This window comes from Schistocerca piceifrons, chromosome 1 (genome assembly GCF_021461385.2).
Source record: "Schistocerca piceifrons isolate TAMUIC-IGC-003096 chromosome 1, iqSchPice1.1, whole genome shotgun sequence".
Lineage (NCBI taxonomy): Eukaryota > Metazoa > Arthropoda > Insecta > Orthoptera > Acrididae > Schistocerca > Schistocerca piceifrons.
This window is the reverse complement of record NC_060138.1, coordinates 558,240,931-558,262,327: the sequence shown is the minus strand read 5'-3', so window position 1 is coordinate 558,262,327 and position 21,397 is coordinate 558,240,931.

The window sequence follows — 21,397 nt, the reverse complement described above, 5'->3', positions numbered from 1 at the left end:
TAAAACAGGGCTGTGGGAAAACCAGAACAGAAGAGAATCGAGCGTTTGAGATGTGATTCTACAGGAGAGTGTTAAAACTAAGGTGGACTAATAACGTAAAGAATCAGGATGTTCTCCGCAGAATCGTGATGAAAGAAATATATGGAAAAGATGGACATGAAAAAGGGACAGTTTAATAGGACATCTGTTAATAGGGGAATAACTCCTCGATTCTGGTGGGAGTTGGAGAGGGTAAAAACTTTAGGGGGAGACAGAAACTGAAAATAGAGTTCTGGTTTCATCATCTTGTTTTGGCTAGGACGTCCCTTTGACGACTGTGATCGCAACCGTCACAGTCTCACGAGTCAGGCATATAATGGTTACCGAAAGGTGACACTGACGAAGCTCACTCTCAGTCATCGTCACGTGTCGTTACCCAATTCTGCCAATAGTAGATCCCATTCCTCTCTTAAGTGCACAAATTTTCAACTTCCGCTAACTTCACTGCATAAGAGTGCAACGTGTAGCACCTAAACAGTGCGTGGTTGCTTCCAAACTTGAGTGAGTTATGCTGGAGGGAAAGTCTTTTAAAGACACTGAAGTAATATCTGGTGGGATCACTCAGCTCTTCCCGACGTGACAGATAATGGCGATCTTTCTGGTGAACAGCTGAATTACGTACTCCAGTGATCGCACAATATTTCTTCGACCAACCGTGTTGTCTTCTGCAGGTGCTGGTGGAATGGTGGAAGTCCAGGCTATGAGTACGCATAATAAGAAAAGTTCTCAGCATCTTGCAACGTGTCAATGGCTCTCTCTCACACACTCCACAGCGCTCTCTCTCGCACGCTCAAGGTCACGCGCTCTACTGTGGAGCCATCTATTGAGCACCCAGAGAGTTGCCCAGAGAGCATCCCAGGGTGCCCCAGAGAGCTACAACACCAAGAAGAATCGCTTCTCGGCTTTTGGCAAGATCAATGTGTAGTATTGTGGCCCTTAAAAGGGCCTTTTTTGAGGACTGCTTCAATGGTTATACACTGTACAGTCGCCCACAATGCGACAATCTTCCAAAGAAGGTGACCCACTGGCCTTAACCCATAAATGAAGATTGGAATCAGAGTTTATCTTAAGACGTCTACGACAAGTCAAAGACAAACTATATAAGGAGCACACTGTCCTGTCTAGCGCATTCACTCTTGTGTGAGTGAGTAGCCACTGAGGCACTGCTTCTTACAATGGTTCGTAGACGTTGTTATCGTCGTCGCCGACGATTGCTTGTCTACAAGACACTTGTAAATCTGGACGGTACTCTTGGTGCTTCCGCATCTTCCTCGAAGGGAAAAAAGAACTATGTACGCGGAGTAGGTAAAACTGCTCAAATTGTTCTTTTAAACGGACCTACATTGTTTTGTGGTGCGAGGTTTAATTTTTCTCTAATGAAAACTTCATCTTCTTCGAGTTTGGGTAATGGATGGATAACTGTTGCTTTCGTTGCCTGTAAGAGTGCAGGGAGGGCTGGTTTGGAATCCTTTGAAACCCGTGAAATTTTGGCCTACCGTACTATACCTATATCAGAGATTATTATCTCTGGTGAGGGTTCCTACATTATGCCACATGGGAGTTTGTCTTTGACTTGTCGTAGACGTCTTAAGATAAACTCTGATTCCAATCTTCATTTATGGGTTAAGGCCAGTGGGTCACCTTCTTTGGAAGATTGTCGCATTGTGGGCGACTGTACAGTGTATAACCATATATATAACCTTGATCTACCTTTTCACTTTCACTCAAAATTTTATGTTAAATCTGTGCAGTTATTGTTATGGCTGCTTGTATGATTAGTGTGGCCTAAGCAGAATTAAATATAAATTTAGTGTACCAAGAACTCACGCAAAGACGCGGTTCAATAGCGTCAATATAACCACTGCCTGTGTTAGCCGTCAACGTGCAATATCCACTCCAGAAGGCAAGTGGTAGCACTAACAGTGGACGGTACATATAGCGTGTTGTTGGGGAGGGGGTAAGGGAGAGCTGGGGAAAATATAGTAGTTGTTGTCGTAATGCGGAAGTTGGGAGATTTATCTAAAGTCCAAAAGGGCATGATCATTAACTTTCTGGCCAAGGGTGGAAGTGTTTCCGGAAAGGCTAAGTTTTTAAACTGTTCGCATGCCGCCGGCCGGAGTGGCCGACCGGTTCTAGGCGCTACAGTCTGGAGCCGCGCATCCGCTACGGTCGCAGGTTCGAATCCTGCCTCGGGCATGGATGTGTGTGATGTCCTTAGGTTAGTTAGGTTTAAGTAGTTCTACGTTCTAGGGGACTGATGACGTCAGAAGTTAAGTCCCATAGTGCTAAGAGCCATTTGAACCGTTTTTTGTTCGTATGCCGCTGTGGAAAAAGTACATATCAGATCCCTGGGAAGCGGCCCGTCTCAATGGCAGGCGCGGCACTGCCCCGCACTGGGCAACAGACTGTCGTACGGATCGAGACCGTGACGTCACAGCGCAGGTCAGGCCGTTCCGCACAGTATTTTTACCTTTCATTCCCACAATAGAGAAAAAACACTCTAGTTTATTGTTAATTTATGTAATTCTGTTTCACAAATGAAATTTTGCTCTAGCAGTTTAAGGAAAACTACATGTCACGGGTGTCGCCTCATGTAGTATAATAAAAGCTATGTTGAGGAGATCGTTTCAGTCAATACATGCAACTCGGTATCCTTAGCGCAGCATCTACACGCCGCTGCCACATCGTAAGGCTCAGTTTAATTTTTATTGTAGTTATTTTCTAGATTTTTTATTAATTTTAGCATGCCATGGTTTCTGAAACATTGTATAGCTTTTGCAGTATTTGAAGCAGCAATATGACGAAGCCCAATGTAAGAAATCCTGACGTGGCGTCTTACGTTTACTTACACCGAAAACAAAAGAAAAATTCAATAGTCTACTGTCCAATTGCTGGTGTTTGTTGTTGTACACTCTTTCCTGTTAGTGAAAGTTGTATGTTTGGCCCCATGTGTACATAGGACATTATTCCAATGCTGTATGCATTATGGCAAAAGAAAAAAATTATAGATCTCAATCCATAAGAAATGTTAATACAAATCAAGTAACACATAAAATATCGCAAGGAATGTGAAACAAATATAATCTATCCACAATTCCATAGTGAACGTTCGCCACAGTTACTGTTAAAGGAAGTCGAATCGATATACGTTGAAAAATTCTTGTTTAAAAAAATAGAGTTTAATACGTTCGGTGAGCAAAATACCCCGGGGAATACACTATTGGGACAAAAAGTCAAACATATTATTTTGGCTTTATTTGTGAAATGGGGGTGCCTGCACGATATCTGTGTCAATATTTATCTTACGAAGTTATTTTTACTAATGGCTCTGCGTCAAGGCGTCAATAAAAATATCAGGATGTACGTTTACTTTCTTCTTATTATAGCGTAGAACTACTACATCATTCAATTACAAATTAACTGCTTTTATTGCTTCGATGTTCACAGTCATACAGTGATATGTGTCCTATCTTTTCCCGATTTTCGTTATCTTCTTCTGAGGCAGTTTTCCTCCCGCTTATAGGCCTACCCAAGTTACTTCACGTGCAGTCTAGATCGTTTTCAGACAGAGACTATCTTCCTTTCTCAGCTTATTGCGATTTTTGTGTACTTACCCACAAACATGAGTTTTATATCTGAAATCTTGGAGTCTCATTTTAGAGTTAGTCCAAAGGAGCGTACGACTTTGCAGAAGCACTCGTAGGAGAACTGGCATTGCCTATTTCGCAACAAATTGCTTCTTAGTTTGTTCCCGTCTTTCCTCACATCGGCCATATAATTGTATTACCTAATAACACTAATCGTCTCGCCCATTTTCATACATACGGTTTAAGCTGTTTTAATTTTCATAACCAAGATGGTGGCAGTTGTACGACATTGTAACGTCTTCAGATTTCTAAAATAGAAGCTTTCTAACACAATACCGTTAACAGCAATCGTACTGCGATGGATGCAAATAAATGAGGAGCGAATGTTTACTACGTTGTAGGAAATCGTTTACAGAGATATTTTGTCTTATTATGTGTAAAACAGAACTAATGATATAAGAGACTTTCACGTTTTTCTTACGATATAAAAGGTGAGTGCGTAAATTTCAACTTCTTCGAAAGGAAAGGGAAGTACGTCAAGAAAACGGGAAATAAAACGAAAACTAATGGCTGGGGTGTACAGAACCATAGACCCCGATTCAAATCTCAAAAGTTCAATTTGTTCAGTGTTTAAGCCTGTAGCAGATAGTGATGGCAACAGTGTTAACTATGTTGTTGTGTGGAGTGCGATGAACTCTACTTGCGTGTTAAAGGCTCATCTGGCACTTCGAGTAATTGACGCTATTCGTACGTGTCTAACAGACGAGTGGTATGGTTGACCAAACACGTCTCCCCAGATCCGCTTAGTGCAAGATTACTGACAAATGCGTGGCTATGTGTGCGCGAAATTTCATATCTTATGAAGCTATTGGAAGTGAAGGATTTTTGGATGTGGCTCAGAGATTAGTCGACACTGCAGCAACTTACGAAAAAGTATCCGCAAAAGCTATTATGCTTCCACCCCGCTCCCCCCAACCCTCACACAAAAAATCACAGAAAAATGTCAAAAATCTTAGAATGGAAATTATGCTGGAAGTAATGTATTACGTGAACTGAGGTAAAAACTCGGCGACACAGATATGTGGATACGTAGAGCAAAGAGGGTTCATTACCTGACACGTACAGTTCCTTATTTTGTTAATGGGGACGTCATACCAAGACTCTTGTTTACGACCTGGCATCCAGACGAGTGTAAAACAGATGAAAATATTAGAAAGGAATTTTTGAGACGCTTTATCTAAGGCATGTACCTTTCACGACTGACCAAGTTGCCAATCCTGTCCCTTTTCTTCCTGCATATTCTAGACTGAATTGTTCCTGTCACATGCCGAACACATTGCTATGATATGCGTTTAATGTGCGATATACGTTATCCAATTTCCCACAAGTTCGTTAGCTCTGACTGCAGTGAAGGAACTTGTGACGTTTGTAGAGCAAAGTGGCATTGTTCATAGCCTATAGAGAACACTGGAACAGTCAAACGAAGGCCGGCCGGTGTGGCCGAGCGGTTCTAGGCACTTCAGTCTGGAACTACGCGACCGCTACGCTCGCAGATTCGAATCCTGCCTCGGGCATGGATGTGTGTGATGTCCTTAGCTTAGTTAGGTTTGAGTAGTTCTAAGTTCTGGGGGACTGATGACCTCAGATGTTAAGTCCCATAGTGCTCAGAACCATTTGAACCATTTTTTCGAACGAAAGTCACTTGGACACACGATTGACCGTGCTTCAATGGGTCAAAGGGCATTATTCAGTATTGTGTACAAAGCTCTGCGACAAATGAAAACCCGAGAGAAAAGAAGGATTAACATCACGTTGATGGACGAATTGATTTCTGTCCCATCGGTATGTATGCTTTGTGTTTTTTACATCGAGCTCATATTCATTAGCATGTCAGTTATTCGAGTAATTGCAAAGCAGGAATGTTTTTTACATCGCTTCAAGGAGACCTCATAAGAACTCGAAACAGAAAAATCACCTACACTGCACCTCATGTTACCGAGATGAAGCTCTTGGAACACTGAGGTAAATATCCTTAGGACGGAGAAGCCTCAGAAATAAAAACTGCGATTCCACCAGAAAAATTATGTAGAGGAAAAGGCACCTCGAGCTAGCCGCTTTCCTGTGTGCACCATTACGCCATCTGAAAATGATGTCTGAATCTCAGAGGCATGAACTCATGGGAAAGATAAGTCATACAATTCAGCAATAACCACAAAAATAATTTGGAGTGACCGTTCACAAATGGACGCTACTTCGTGAAGTGCCTTCTACCAAGTATAGCTAAATTCGGACGCAGAAAAGACGGTCATTTCGGGTGCGTTCTCACATTGTCCACGTAGAATCTGAGGGCAACTTTGACGAAGCACTCCAATGCTGGAGAATAAATATTTTTTTTCTCTCCAGCTGAAGATTTGTCAAACGCTATATTAGTAGTGTTTGTTTTATACCATGAACAAAAGTACAGAAGTTTGCTTTTTGGGCAGATACTGATGACAATCCGACTCCCATAACTGAGTTAGATAGTTACTTAAACCGTAAGTTCGTCGAAAATGTAGTTTATGACTGGAATGAAAACGGACAAATATTTCCGGCCCTCCAGAGGATAGCCAATAAACTTGTTTTGTGTACAGCCAATCAGCTTTGCATCAGAGAGAAATTTTAGTCCCTCAAGTTTCATTTTAAGTTCACAACGGTAACTACTGGACCCAGACAATGATCATGCTCTTCTGCTTCTTCATAGCAACTTCATTATCAGAGAAAATTACTGAAAGAATATGTTGTAAATGTTTTCGACACTAATTTTGTTTTATGTTCTCTCTAAAGCGATTATCGATTATTGTACCTGTTTGTCTTGAAGCTTCTATTTATGCCAACTATACTCAGGTTAGTGTTGATTTACTGCAGCAAAATTACCCAATCCCTTTCTTTGCGAATTATTATTGCACTGCAGACATTAAGTTGGCTGTTTTATCGCACCTCAAGTCGTCATGTATGTTAGTGCATTGACAATCGTTTAACAGGAGAACGCTTAATTTAAATAATCGATTGACATGAAATAGTACTGTGGACCCGGCGTAACGTCAAAATCAGTTTTTCTTTAGCATTTCTTTTTTCTTTGAGATGAGAATAATCCACGTCTCAGAAAAGAAGAAAAATTAGAAATTTGTGGTAAGGTCTAATGGGACCTAACTTCTGAGGTCATCGGTCCCTTAGCCTACATATAGCTAAATCTAACTTATTCTAAATTACACGATGAACTATACACACACCCATCTCCGAGGGAGGGCTCGAACCTCCGACGGTGGGAGCCGCACAGACCGTGAAAAGGCGCCCTAGGCCGCATGGCTACCACGCGCGGCATAAAATTAGATATTCAGTATATATGTTACGCAGTTGCACCAACTCTCAGAAGTTTTGTTCTTATTTTTGTTTATTTGTGAGACCGAAAAGATAAAACAATGCTGTTTCTGTGCAGATGCAGGTACTGACATTGTTAGCACATTTGATTATGGCATTCAATCAGTTTTCGAGTTCAGTTCTGGACGTGTCTAAACTTAATGTACGTGTCTAATGGCCAAGAAATCTATGCGAATGCAACCCATTGTTTTGCTTGAAATGAAGATACACGAAAGGTAAACATATGTAGGTAGTGAGATGTATTAGCAACTGCATGTGTCCATTTTACCAGGGAACAGCATTTCCAAAAATTACTTCTAATATATCGTCGAACAGTTATTTGGCATGCATAGTGTAAAATGAATTTGTTTTAACAAATAAAAATGCTTTGGTCCCATCAGTTTCGTGTTATACGCTTTTCACGGCATATAGAGAAATCTCTCATTGAGATGAGGTGGCAGCACTCCTAGTGTGTTGAAGATTGGTACGCATCGCGGGATGTATATTTGACAGGCGGCGCAGCCCATCCTGTGCGGCGGGCTGCGGCCTTTTGAGCAGCCCTGTGCTGCGGGCTGGCAGTGCGGTCGCGTCAGCTCGGCCGGGCAGGCGCGTTGGCCGACAAAGTTGTGCGGCCGGCCGTCGAGCAGAACTGTGGTACATAAACGGCGTAAAGCAAAACCGGTGCCGAGGCAATCGCGTTGCGCCACTTGTAATAAATTACAGAGGTAAACAACCGCTGCTTAGATATATACGGGCGAATCGACGTGCAATTTTTAAGCAAAGCAACTGACTGCCCAGATTAACCAAGGGGCTACCAACAATGTCAGCTGGATTTCCGTTGACGAAAAATAGGGCTCTCTCAAGGTTCGTAATGAATCACTTCTGAAGTAATTAACGTTGCTTGAAGCAAGACTGTACTGTTTTCAAGTATCCTTCATACGCTACTCGATATTAGTAGACACGTAAAGGGTGCTGATTCCGTGTTGGTAACGTGTTTGTGTTTGGACATGTAGCTGTGAAATGTTTGCATTAACGTGATTAAAATCAGTGTGATGGAAATACTGACTCATCGAAAGCAGATCCACTTTCAAAATAACTAAAGTAGGACTTCTGTAGAACACACGTTCCTCGCCAGATCCTCAAGGTATTTAGTGGTCAAGAAACTTACGAACATTTTGGAACACAGGCAGTACTGAGCAATCTAAATGTCATTATTTGAGGTACAAAATATTAAATATTACTAACGGACGCCGTCATGGGGACGGAAAACGTAGAAGTACGTAGTCTGCAGTATCGTAAAAGGAAAGACAAAGTTTTTAATTGCGTGAAACGAAATACACAATGGTGAAGAAATATTTTGACATGAGATTGTTATTTTGTCTTAAGAAAATCATTTATTGTAAATGATAGTCCGCTCCGATAGTTAAATGGTCAGCGTGACCGACTGCCGTCCTAAGGGGCCAGGGCCCGGGTTCGATTCCCGGCTGGGTCGGGGATTTTCTCCACTCAGGGACTGGGTGTTGTGTTGTCTTCATCATCATTTCATCCCCATCCGGCGCGCACGTCACACAATGTGGCGTCGAATGTCGTAAGACCTGCACCAAGGCGGCCGGACCTGCCCGTAAGGGGCCTCCCGGCCAATGAGGCCAAACGCTCATTTCCATTTCCATTTTAAATAATAGATTTTTACTGGTGTGAGATGTGAAAACGGAGAACTATTTACCTGTGAAAGAAACTCCTTTTGTTTGTAAATTTTATGGTTAGAGTAAAAGTACAGGATTATTTATAAACGGCCCTGAGGTTTCAGAAGAGAACTACCGAGAATACTACAAAACATACGTAAAGAGACACATATCAGGCGACATAGCATCTCTGCAAGCTTCGACGTGTACTAAAACCGTGTCGAAGATGCAGAGCTCAACACCAGTGGGCAAGCGTGTCAGAACATGTAGTTAAATTATCCGTTCCGTACTGTCGCATCTTATTAGTTCACGGCTGCTGATAGGCAACCAGGTGAACACATCTCCAAATATTGCTGCTGTCGTACCACCTACCAGCGGAAACTTCAGCAACTGTACTCACTCTTTACTGAGCACCTGTACTGCAAGACAAGAGCTTTGAGAGACGCTCTATCCTCAAGTACATTCTGTATGTCTTGCAGCTTTTGAGTAGTCGTCATCTGAAAATCCTGAAGGAACTTCTTTATGTGTGTGCTTTCTTTAACCAGCATGTGTTTATTAATAAATGTTCTGCTGACTCTTCGAGACAATTGCTACGAAATTTTGATTTCAGCAGTTCATTTTGATATAAACTGAGATAAACGAGCTCCTTGTTCAGCCCGTCACAGGACGTCTACCGGCTGGCGTGTAATCCTCTGCCTTGGAGCGACATGTGGATGGAGGGCTTGTGGTCTGCGCTCCGCTCTCTCGTCCGTTTTGCAGACATTCCAGACAGTGGAGCCGCTGCTGCTCAGGTAAGAGGCTCCTCTGTTGGCATCTCAACGCTGAGTGCTCTCTTTAGCTCCCACCTTGTAAAAATCCTTGACAGTGACGAGAATCGAACCCAGGTCCCCTGAATCGCAGCCATCTAAGCTGACCACTCAAATGCGGCGCTGGACCAATACGAGGCAAAGAAAGAATTGATTAAAAATAGTGCTGTGTGAAACATTGAATGATTAGTTACCTACATGTGTATCAGTTGATGATGAGTCAGTTGTACCTAACAGATTAACTACTGCTTATTGTAAGAAATGTATTTACCATTTTAAATGTGGAATAAGTTTTGTGAAGAAACTGAATGTACAGTCATATATTTTCAGACAGTAGTCAGAACAAATATTAAGTGACTTGTTGGTAACGTGACTTATTAGTGATGGAAAGACTGGCATTTTAAAGCAACACTGTCTCTGTTATAAGAAGAAACTGTTTCATTATTCAACACAGAGCGAAGTTGGTTGCCAGTACGATTTTTCTTTATTCATTTCGTAAGTAAGACATTATATTTTAAAGCTTATACTAGTGCTCAAATTAGATTGACTGGCATGTTATTTACTGTTTTGAAATAACGTGTACCCAGTAACAGTTCAAATATAATGCTGTTGGGCGTAGTTGGTTTGGGGCAGAGGGTACTTATACACTAAGCTCAAGCAATATTTCAAGAGGGAGTACTGTTATTAGACTTAATCTCTTTTTTCTGTCAAGACGTCATTCCATTGTTTATCCTTCGTTTTCTTCCATCTTTACATTTATGTTCAGTAAAACCAGTATCTTCCTTATCGTTTCAGCAGTTTTACGGATCTCAGACAAGAGCGCAGTTTCGTCAACCGGTTATATTGCCTTCCCATTTAATTACGGGAAGTGGCAACCGGGAAGTCTTCGGATGAAAGTAAGGTTTTAGGGAACCAGGTCCAACGCAACATAGAAGGCGACTAAGTTGTTCGTCGAAATATAGTGTACGAAACAGAATCAACAGCTCTGATGTACACTACGAAGCACGCCATTAATATCTATTATGCTACAGCGATAGTAATATAACCGTTGTTATTCATGCTATAAGGTGATGACTTGCGGCTTCAGCTACGTTGCTAAAAATGTCGTCCGTTTGCATTAATGCACTACTGGCGCCTGGATGCTCATGATTGTCTAACAAGCTCAAAACAGCCAGGTGTTTCACTAATAACGGCTGCAGCCTTAGTTAAACTGGCAACCATCTCCTCTGGAGTGTATATGGATGTCTCGTACACCACACGCTTTACGCCCTCTCAGAAAATTAAATCCGTAGGAAGTGAGTAACGCCTCCAAAACAATATTGATCACAGTTTGATTACCGTTTCTGTGTATCACTACTGTCAAAATCTTCAAGGACTCCTAGTGGAGAAACGGCGAACCATTCACGTTTTTGTCACATAAAAAAAGCGTTTCCTCTTTTCTTCTGTGATCCCTTTTACATTTTGTGTTCGTATTTTGTTTTTATACTTTACATTTACAACTTCAATGGACTTCTAAATTGTTTTATGCAGTTCCTACAGAAGACATTTACTAATATTTAGTAGGAGGTTTTTGTCACGCCCATTATATACGAAACTGTAAATAATCAAACAGAAAATTGGACGATTAAAATTTCTTCTAATGATGGCTGTGTGGTTGGAGAAGAAATGCGCTAGTAAACTGAAGAATCGCAATGGAAACGAGCAAAGCAGTCATCCTTCAACCGTCAAAGAAACTTAAAAATCCCCATATATTTCAGACTAATTCATATATATTTAAATGTAGGTGCAGAAATGCAAACAAACACGTTCTTCATCTAATTTTACTTTGGCCACTGAACGAAATACACATCAAAAATGTATGCACCAACTACTAAACTTCAGGATGTTGAATTGGTAATTCAGAAATAAATCACGTTCCTAGTTATTGACAACCAAAGTACGTAAAATCGTTGCTACTGTAAACAGGTGGGAAATACTTTTCTTGTGGTAGGCCCACTTTATAGCAAGCTCAGTCAGTACAGACCAACAGTCAACTTGCTTGAAAGCAGGAAAGCCTGTACTCTATGGGGCAAGCTACCAAATCCGCTAGTCACTTAATAGGGGCCAAGCCTGCGGTCCAGACTGTATACCAGTCAGGTTCCTTTCGGAGTATACCGACACAATAGCTCCACAAACGCTCGCTCGTCGACAGCTCCGTACCAAATGCCTGGAAAGTAGCACAGGTCTCACACCAGTACTCAAGAAAGGAAATTGGAATTATCCACTAATTTACACACCCATATCATTAATGTCGATTTGTGGCAGTTTGTCGAACATATATTGTGTTCCAACGTTATGAATTACAACGAATAAAACGATTTGTTGACAGATAGCTCCAATGAATCAGAAAATATCGTTATTGGCTCTGAGCACTATGGGACTTAACAGCTGAGGTCATCAGTCCCCTAGAACTTAGAATTAATTAAACCTAACTAACCTTAGGACATCACACACATTCATGCCCAAGGCAGAATTCGAACCTGAGACCGTAGCGGTCGCGCGGTTCCAGACTGAAGCGCCTACAACCGCTCGGCCACACTGGCCGGACGCAGAAACAGGGAAATATATTGATATTCCGTTGTGAATAGCTGCCGAAAAAGGTCGCTTACAGATGTAGCTTGAGAAATGTCTGCTTGATGAAGGCCTTGAGAAATTTGCGGCATTGTGCGCTGTAACACGAACACCCCAGAGTCACATGGTTGACGTCCGCAGTCTCAGCTGTGTTAACCTCACAGTACGGAGATGGCAGAACTTCCCTCCTATAAAGATGTGAAGAATAAAGTTTAAAGACAGCTGAATGGGCACTGTAGTAGTGGCATGACGTCGAGATTTAGAAGAATTAAGTTTTTTGTGCAAAGCTCGGCTGTAGTGCACCATCATTCCCTCGGACTGTAATGACATCCGCCACGTCTGTGACCATTCTTGAAGGACTCGTTTATGTTTCCTTTCACGCTGTTCGAATATCTGTATTACATCCAGCACCTGGATGCTCTTTGCTGCTAATTCTGGGTTTTCCAGTGCACTCCTAGAATACATGACATAAGGATATCGTCGAACGGCCTAGGTAATTGCAAGAACTTCGGCTGTGAAGATGCTGGTTTCCTTCGGAAGCTTAAAAGCAGCCCAAGGTAGTAACTGTTCGCAGAAGTAAGTAAAGCCGGTGCCCTTTCTCGTTTTGCAGCCGTCGGTAAATATTTTCACCAACGGCGCCCTCCTCCCTCGAATGTTATCTACGTATCTGTTGTTCTCATTAAAGCAGTTAAGATTGTGAAAGAGAGGATGGAGTGACTGCGCTGCTGTATTAAGTTTGAATTTCAGGGCCAAGAAAGTCCTCCGTAACAGAAGCGACATCTCTCTTGCTTCTACCAAAAGAGCTTTCACCGGTGTTGAATTCATTGTTCCGAGACAAACGTTTTTGGCACTGTACTGCAGATTATCGATCTTGCTTTGGAGAAATATCGTACATTAATTTCACCGCCCAACATGCATGCTTGTTTAGATGTTTACATGGTTCGATGGACGAAGTGTAAACGTAAGTGGAGCAGGATTGTGTTAAAGTCATACAGGGTGTTACAAACAGCTCGTGAAGTGGCGTCGTGACCTTTTAAGAATGTAGTTTACTCCAAGTGTGCAAGTTCCCTATTAGCTGCCGATGCCATACGAGACCTTGGCTAGTCGTCTTACCAACTGTGTATCGTAATTATCTGTGGAGGGGCGGCGGTGCGGCTGTTTAGTGCGACCACTGTCGCGTGTCAACAGCAGCGCCAGCGTCTGCGGTTGGCCGCAAACTGGCTTCGTTCGAACTGCGGTGGCGGCGCGACGGCCAAAGCGGCTGGCAGGCGGAGTGAGCAGTAGCAGCTAGCACAGTACTCTCTGCCCTCTGCCGTCAAACTGTAGTGCCGCCCACACACACACACACACACACACACACCAACAAACGCGGCTGGCTGCCCCAATTAAAACGCGTCCGCAGAGCGGAAACAAGCCGCCCGTCAGCATAAACATTAACGAGATTACTGCCGGCAACCGCCGAGCTGCTCCGCCCAAATTAGAACGGCGTGGGGTGCAAATAAATCATCATTAATGAATGAAGGATTAGCTGCATATGTTTGCGTTATTTCGCGAAAGTAAACGGCAGCTGCCAAATGAATGTGCGAAAGAGTGGAGTTATTGCTCCGTTTGCGGCAGATATGTGAGTGGTTTCATCGGGTAAATATTTATTATCGGCGCTCTGTTTTGAGAGTCGACGGTGTCGCTTGAACTAACTGGGGTCGGATACGCGGTAAGGCATTTCGCAGGGCACTGAACGGTGCATGGTGGAGAGTACATTGTAAAAGTGTTTGCAGTCTCCTGCCTCATTCCACACTCGTATTGAACGGGGGAAAAATGACTATCGCTATGCCTTTGAACTTGCCTATATGCGTCGTATTCTCTTGATCCTTAGGCGACATGCACGATGGTGGCAGCATACGTTGTAATGCATCAAGAGGTCACATCAAAAGAGGAAGTTTGAAAGTTCATCTGAGCCGTCTGTAGCTGGGGCGATATAGACTTAAGATGTGTGTGAGAGCCAGTACCGCGCGGGATTAGCCGAGCGGCCTAAGGCGCTGCAGTCATGGACTGTGAGGCTGATCCCGGCGGAGGTTCGAATCCTCTCTCGGGCATGGTTGTGTGTGTTTGTCCTTAGGATAATTTAGGTTAAGTAGTGTGTAAGCTTAGGGACTGATGACCTTAGCAGTTAAGTCCCATAAGACTGCACACACATTTGAACATTTGAGAGCCAGTGACAGGCATACGAATGGCAGGATGCGGAGGCTCGCGCCTTCTCATAGTGGAGCAGTGCAACCGTGAATTTGTTTAGCTAAGACCATCACAAGCCAGCAACGCACATTAGGATTCACAACAAACCAAAATAATGGCTTTCTAAGATGAGTAGATCATATTTGGCTATGCTAATTGTATGTGTTTTGTGTGAGGCTGTGATCAAAATGTATCTGCAAAGAAACTCAAACATTCTGCGTGGTGTCTGTTAGTTCTAAGTCGTGTCTCCCTACCACTTTCGCGCAACGACGCTCTGAGCGTGTTTTTTAGGGAATTGACTAGTTTGAACCTGGGACCTGTTGCTGGTAAGGAGACGCCAGACCACACATGACATGTAGAGTTCAGAAGAGTTCAGTGAGACTAGCGATGATATAACCAAATACTTAATGATTTCAGCGTCAGCTCCACTGCACTCCCTGTAAAAGAATCTTAATACTAACTAAATAGAGTGGAAGGGGTTCAAGGCTTTCCTATCTTTAGTTAGCTGGTAAAATAACGTCGAAAAAGCAGTTAAGTTTACCATTGGAAATTTTGTACTACTCACAAAACATTGTTTATAAATTGCAGTGTTGATAAAACGAAATGTTTTAATAGAGGATGATAAAAACCAACTGCGTTCAACAAAATGTGAACGAATATTCCCTGAATGGGTTTCCAAGTTCTACAATGGATCGAAGGATGACCTATGCCATATCACATCTATAATCTAGGTTTAAATTGAGTTTTACAAAAGAGAAATCTATCAAAATGGTCTACAGTGACCCTCAGTTATCATTAATTACTTATATAACTTGTGGTAAAGTACAGTGGCTGATGTGGCTTCTCAATAACTATATAACAGAAAAATCATCGCGTTTCAGATTTTAACTTACGTAACACATGTGAATACCATGAACTTTAATTGACGATCGACACTAGTATTACGCAAAACGGGGGTGTAACAGATGAGACTTCTGCAGTTCTGAGTGAAGCTTTATGCGCTGTTATGCGGCATCGCGTGCGTTCATTACCTTGTCGTTGGTTAGGCAGCTTCAGGGGGGCAGCGGGCGGCGCAGCTCCACCTTCGCCGTCTCGGGAGCAACTCCTTTCTAACTTCTCGTTACTACAATATACCGAAGTTGGTTAAAAAAAAAACTATCTGGCTGTGTTTTCATCTGACCAATCAGGGTCTCAATGTTAACCTTAAGCTCCGCCTACAAAAATTCTGTCCATCCAATGAGAAACGTTATACTTTTCGTGGTGGGGCAATGTTTTTAAAGTTTGCAACGTAACAGAGACGCGAAAAAGTCACACGCTAAAACTTGCGGCTGGTGTGGCCCTTTTAGTGTTATCGTACGATCTATACTGTTCTTCTGGAGGGCTCTAGCTTTTAACATGGGATGGGGGGGTGGTCCTGTCGGTTAGCTGGAGACGTGGGTGTCCGTCTCTTATCGTAGGGCCTTCTAGCTTAACACGGTTCTGCTCTCGGGTTCTGTTCTCGTTTCTCCCCTCGGAACTGCGTCTGTCTCACGGTGGGAAGGTATGACATGCATTTAGGCATTCTTGTGTTAGTCTGTAGTATTCCATTTGCTCACTCGTTACTCGTATTACTTTGGTTAATTTAATGTCACGATTTATTGGGAGCTATGAGACATACTACTGGATTTGCTTATCATGTCAGAGTTCTCATGGAAGGTGTTGGATTTGCCTGACACCTTACAAAACGTTGTTAATTGTCCACGAATTTTTATGGATCACATTTCGCCTGAGAGAGATGCTTCTGTAAATATACTTGTGGTTTGCTTATAAAAAGATGACAAGGTAACTGAGCATAACCATACATATTATGGTTTTACTGTTGTTTTTTGCGCCGATATAACACTTGATATCGGCGATAAAAATGTGCAATTCTGGCGCTATTCTGTAGTGTAGAACTTGGTTGTAGTCACTGTCGAGAATTATGGCTTTTTAAATATAAAGTGGGAACTATTAATGTCTAAAAATCGTTAGCCAATTGTTAATGTATGGGGACGATGTGCGGCGTGCGACAGGAAAACAATGAAGGTCACAGTATGATTAGTGCTGAAAGCGAGGATTCTGACTATGTGGACTTTTAAATATGCTTGGTGATCGGAATAAAGTCGATGAAAGGTCGTGACGAGTTTTTGGACCACACGCGAAGATATTAGTCCTAAAGGCCAATGGTACGAAGTATCTAGCCACTTGCGAAACGAGTTTTGTGTCCAGTAAGCCCACCGGTCGATGAAGGTGAAAGATTTCGCGTATTATGTTACTAATGAACAATGATAGCCAAAACATCTAACGCAAAATTAATAACTCTGCAGTCTCAAAATTTAATTCAAGAATTGTGTATAGATACTGTAGTGACCTTGCAATAATACAGACCTGTATCAGCTTTTGCTTATAATCGAAAGAGAGACACTTTTATATGTAGTAAAGCGTTATCATCAGAGAGCTCAAATTATTATTCTGTTTACTTAATGAACTCTTTACCAGACTCGAATACCATGAATTATGGGCTAGTGGTTATATCTCCTCAAAGGTTTCTTGCCGCAGTATTATTTCTCAGGAGTCATTTAGCACACCATGTGGATATAGTGTCTTAATCTCAGTGTGCCCCAGGCTGAATTACATGTTGCTTGCCACAGTTAAGACTCGTTTTCGATGTTGTCATATGATTTGCATTTTCTGGTTTTGTTCAAATGGCTCTGAGCACTATGAGACTTAACATGGAGGTCATCAGTCCCCTAGAACTTAGAAATACTTAAACATGACTCACCTAAGGACATCATACACATCCATGCCCGAGGCAGGATTCGAACTTGCGACCGTAGCCGTCGCGCGGTTTCAGACTGAAGCTCCTAGAACCGCTCGGCCACTCCGGCCGGCTGCATTTTCTGGATATGTTATTATCAATGCAAACTTCAAGTGTTGTTAAAGATGAAGATAGTGTTACCCGCTCCATTAACACAACTGACACTCAATTTACAGGATGTTACGCATGCTGCGTATTATTATGTATTGCTATTGTGACGATTTGACTAATAGACCATAATGTGAACCAACATTTATTAAATCGCACCACATCACTCGAATGTTAGTATTTTATGGCACTGGTTAGTAATTGATGGACTACTTTGGTTAGACTTTTTATATTTCTTAATGAATTTTTTTGTTAGTACCTAACGAATATTTATTAATCCTTAATTGTATAAATTCTTACGATGGTGATGTTACTTACAAGCATGGTTTCTAATGAGGGGTACTTAAACATTACTCATTGGTCCTCCAAATGTGGTTCCAGCTTAATAAATGCTACACACAGCAGGTAACATTTTACGTTTCCAATGGTTCTATAATCATTCCTATGCATTGTTAATACAGTGACTGATGTCAGCGACAGCTTCCGTAGTTTATAGGACTGTTTGGAACCTGCGGATAACTTTTTACATACAAGTTGCTTTAAAGATAACAACACAAATTTTAATGGTATCAATTAACCTTTATTTCCTGGAACGTTACCAAAAGAACAGAAATTGAGGGGGTGGCGGGTACCCTACAGCATGTCGCACAGTTTTCTTCCGATATAGCTGCTCTAAAATTACACAGCAGGGATTCACGGGAACAATATATTCTTTTGTCCACGGACTGCCATTTAAGTCTTTTATATGACCTATACCAGCTTACAGCGACCCTAGAGTGCGTCTCTGAATTTTCTCGATGCTTGTTTCCCATGTCTACTTGATAAGTACTGCATATAATAGAATTCATTACGCCAGCATCTTACGAGGATTTCTTTTTCCAATATGCTGCCTTTTCTCAAAATCCTTACCACCAACTTAAATTTTACATTCGCCTTACCAAATTCTGATAGTACGTGATACTTCCCCTAAATACTCGTACGATTCGGAGTATTGAAGTTCACTATTACCCTAAAGACAGGATATTAGTGGATATTTTTTCTGTTTGTTATAGCCATTATCTTAGTCATTATCCATATTTCAACAGAGGTGCTACTCACCACATTGAGAGGAAATTCTTGAAGCATTTACATTGGCTATAGTTTTTACATCCAACTGCATAGTGGGGTTGACTATTACTAGCGCCATTTTTAAAATGGACAACTATAACTGTAAAATAAATATCGGGACTCTAGGTAATATCGTTGTACCTTCGAACATGTTTGACAACTTCGAACCGAGCCATGTCTGTAATGTAAGTGTGATACATTTTCTTATTCCATTTTTAAACGATGCCATTCACTTTTTGTGTGCTGTAGCTCTTTCCCGAAATTACAAAAGTTGTTCCAGAAAAGTAAGGTTTTCCCAGTGTGAAAAACGTACAGCATGGTCATGTACGAAGGAACGAATATTCTCTTGAAATGTGAAAGTCGTAGGGTCTTGTCAGTCTTGTCAGTCTTGTATTTCATAAAATGGTTCAAATGGCTCTGAGCACTATGGAACTTAACTTCTGAGGTCATCAGTCCCCTAGAACTTAGAACTACTTAAACCTAACTAACAACCTTAGGACATCACACACATCCATTCCCGAGGCAGGATTCGAACCTGCGACCGCAGCGGTCGCGCGGTTCCAGACTGCAGCGCCTAGGCCTGCTGGACCACCGCGGCCGGCTGTATTTCAGACTCTGTCTCTTACATTACTACTCTACTACACACTAATAATCAGTTAAATCATGTAAAAGTTAGCTGCAAGTTAAATAATTTTTGGAATGTAAGCTACCGAAAACCAACACAAATTCCTATTTGTAAAACAGGTAATACATTTGTAGCATTTAGGGAACTCAGTTCATATGCAATTATTACATGTTCCATGATTAAAGAACTACTTCTATATCAGTCTACGGGATGCTGCACGACCGACAAAGTATGGCTTAACCAACCACACAGATAGCGAGCAACCTTGCAGAAGGTGGCGAGGGAAGTAGTAAGACCATAAGCAAGAGTAATAGCATCCGTTTTAACAAACGAATTTAAACATGGACGGCCTACAAGATATTCGGGTTTTGACCACAACACCTTGAAATTGGAAGGGAATATTTATGACGCATCCTCGTTGCTAGTACACCGCATTTAAATTGCAGCCTGGTTTGTCACTGCAGTCCAGGAGTACCGGCAGCTGTTCACACATCGAGCAGAGTGCTAGCAGAGTGGAACACGACACTGCTGGAGTCATCTTGAACAAGCGAATCAGGACATATGGCGATGGTCGTAGCGCGAATCAGAAACCAGCTTCATATCATCATCTGGCGGGGATCGCAGCGAGCAGCAGGACAAGCAGCGATTGTGCAGGTTAAATGGAGCACTAGAGCTCAGCGGGAGCGATTCATCACCGCCTTACCACGTGTCCGCAGCTCGTGGTCTAGTGCCTTGCTGCCTCTGGATCACGGGGTCCCGGGTTCGATTTCAGACCGGGTTGGGGATTTTCTTTGCCCAGGGTCTGGTTGTTTGCGTTGTCCTCATCATTTCATCGTCATCACCATTCGTGACGGTGGCTAGATTGGACTGTGTAAAAATTGGACTGCGTAAAAATAGGGACTTTGTACGGGTGCTGATGACCGACTAATTGAGCGCCCCAGAAAGCATACATCATCACCACGCCATGCCACGCTGGTGACCAGCGAACAGCGAGGTGGCAGCATAAACGCACCCTAAAAGGATACAGGCAATTCACCTGAACATGGAGGCTCAATTGGTTTATGTATCTCTTCTCACAATAATTTTAAAAACATTTGGAATTGTACTTGAAATAAAATTGTGTAACGTAAGAAATGACAATATATTCCAAGTATTTCAGTATATCGTGCACTTCTGAAATCTGTGGGACTAAAAATGTCTACAAATGTCGCCCCAAAGACAAGCTCTCAACAACAAAAACAGCAGAAAATTCCGGAAACTTCTCATGTTGGTTTCTAGTATACATACCTCCATGTGATTCTACACCCTATCAGTAGATTGAAACATCGACTAGGAGACATCATGTGTTCCTAGATGCAGTATCCTCTAGGTAAAACTCTCTCCCCTCCTAGAAACGTGGTGGGAATAAGAAAATTAGACTGTAAAATCTCAATAAGGGAAACAATGAATTTTAACTTTAGACTTTCTAATACACTTATGTTCAGAATAAAACGGCACATGTTGAACGAATAAAGATAGGACGTTCACACACACAGGTCATCTACATTAGTATTTTCTGCAGAAATGATTAACATTTGAACCATGTCGGCTCGGCGGATTCAAGGTCAACATCGATATGGCGGCATACAACCAACTACCTGCAAATTCTGCCTGCCGCTCTCGTTGTCACTATAAACCGAAGGCAGTAGATCACTCTGACTGGAGCAGACGTGTACGATGCCTCGCAGACGTAAACGCGAACCGTACAGTCAACTCAGTGAATTCCGAAGAGGGCTCATCATTGACATGAGGGAATGTGATGTATCCACCCGGTAAATTGCTGGTCGTGTAGGATGAAGTGTTACGGCAGCGCAACGGGGTGTACAGAATAGTTTATGGAAGGCTGGAGAACACAAGGAGGTGTGTCAGGTGGCACCATTCAGACCACCCAGTGAGAAGCTCGATACCTTGTTCTAATGGCATCGCAGGACAAATCTGCGGCCTCCTTCGCTTTGGCACAACAGTGGAACGATGTAACACATCGTACACTATTAGGTGTGAGAGTCCGTTGCCGTTTATTACAGCGCAGGCTACGTGGGCGTCGTCCACTTCTCCACCTACCTTTGACGAATGAGCAGAAACAGTCCAGACGGCAGTGGTGGATGGAACGACGTCACTGTGGACAGCAGTGGCATCAGACAGTGTTTTCGGGCGTATCTAGGTTCGGTTTATTCGAAAATGATGGCCGCATTTTGGTTCGTCGCAGACAGGGAGACCAGCATCACAGTGATTGCATTCGCACAAGACATACAGTGCCATCTCGAGGCCTAAATAGTCTGACGAGCTATTGGGTACGACTTCAAATCACAGTTGGTGCTTGTCCAGGGCACTGT